We start from the raw sequence: 1,621 nt of genomic DNA on the forward strand, positions 1-1,621 counted from the left end.
TGCCTGTACACCTCAGAGCTGCCTATACACCTCAGAGCTGCCTGTACACCTCAGAGCTGCCTATACACCCGAACGGAAGATTCCCTGCGGTGTCTGTGGCGCTGCGGTGTATGGACAAAAAGTACTTCTGCAAAAAGTACTTTTTTTTACAAAAAGTACTTTTTGCAAAAGTACTTTTTGCAAAAATGCTTTTTAAAGAGAGCAGTCTATCTTCTTTGGCTTTTTCTTTTTTGTTTTCAAAAGTTCTTTTTGTTTCAAAATTGTCCATTTTCCTTTTTGCTGCGCTGCTGCATGCACTTCATTTCTTTTCCTCTTTTGGGGCTGCATGCGTTTTCTTGCTGCCACGAAAAATAAATCCCAAAACAACTCCAAATGCCTCGAAAGTGTTCATTTATTAAAAGAAGAAAATGGAATAATAAATTCAAAAAGAAGATAATGGCATTATATATTCGAGTGTATGTACACCAACATAAGCAATCTTATCCAGTTGCAACTTTTCTATTTTTTGCATTTTTCTTCTGCAAAACATTTTGCCAAAGTGGCAAACAATTCTAAAAGTCCAATTTCGATTATTAAGAGACACTTCCAAGTGTCTCCTTTTCTCTCTTTCTCCTGAAAGGTTCAAAAAAAAGACCCTGGCTCTTCACTGCACTAAAGGACCCTGGGGCCCCCTTTTGGGGGCCCCAGGGGCCCCCTAGGGGCCTCCGGGGGCCCCTAGGGGCCTCGGGGGCCCCCTAGGGGCCTCGGGGGCCCCCTGTGGGTGCTGCCAGATGCTCCTACAAGAAGACCCCAGGGAGGCCCCCAGGGGCCCCCTAGGGGCCCCTTGACGGGGCCCACGAAGACCCCCAGGGGGGCCTCTGGGGGGCCCCCCAGAGACCCCCAGGTGCCCCCCAGGGGCCCCCCAGGGGCCCCCCAGGGGCCCCCTAGGGGCCCCCCAGGGGTCCCTAGAAGGGGGCCCCTTGGCTTTTAGAAGAAAGCCCCCAGATGCTCCTACAAGAAGACCCCAGGGAGGCCCCCAGGGGCCCCCTAGGGGCCCCTTGACGGGGCCCACGAAGACCCCCAGGGGGGCCTCTGGGGGGCCCCCCAGAGACCCCCAGGTGCCCCCCAGGGGCCCCCCAGGGGCCCCCCAGGGGCCCCCTAGGGGCCCCCCAGGGGTCCCTAGAAGGGGGCCCCTTGGCTTTTAGAAGAAAGCCCCTGAGGTATTGTCTAGGGGCCTTTTTAGGGGCCCCTCCTGGGGGCCCTGGGGGCCCCCTGAGCCAAAGTGTAGAGAAAAAAAAGTTCTTCGAAATTCTTTTTCTCAAAGCTGCATTTGCATGCAGCGAGCCAGCTAGAAATGTAGAAGAAACAAAAAAGAACAAAAAATAAAAAAGGAAAAAAGAAAAAAAAGAAAAAAAGAAAAAAAAACAAAAAAATAAAGTTCAGAAATGCTTTTTGTAGGCGAGGAGGCTTTTCAGGCAAAATCCCTCAGCGGCACTTTTTCGGCTTTTTTCATTTTTATATTTTCTTGTTTTTATTTATATTTATATTTATATTTATGTTTATATTTATATTTATATTTATATTTATATTTATATTTATATTTATATTTATATTTATATTTATATTTATATTTATATTTATA

This window comes from Eimeria necatrix, genomic scaffold (assembly GCF_000499385.1).
Source record: "Eimeria necatrix Houghton genomic scaffold, Enh_scaff1245, whole genome shotgun sequence".
Taxonomy (NCBI): Eukaryota; Apicomplexa; class Conoidasida; order Eucoccidiorida; family Eimeriidae; genus Eimeria; species Eimeria necatrix.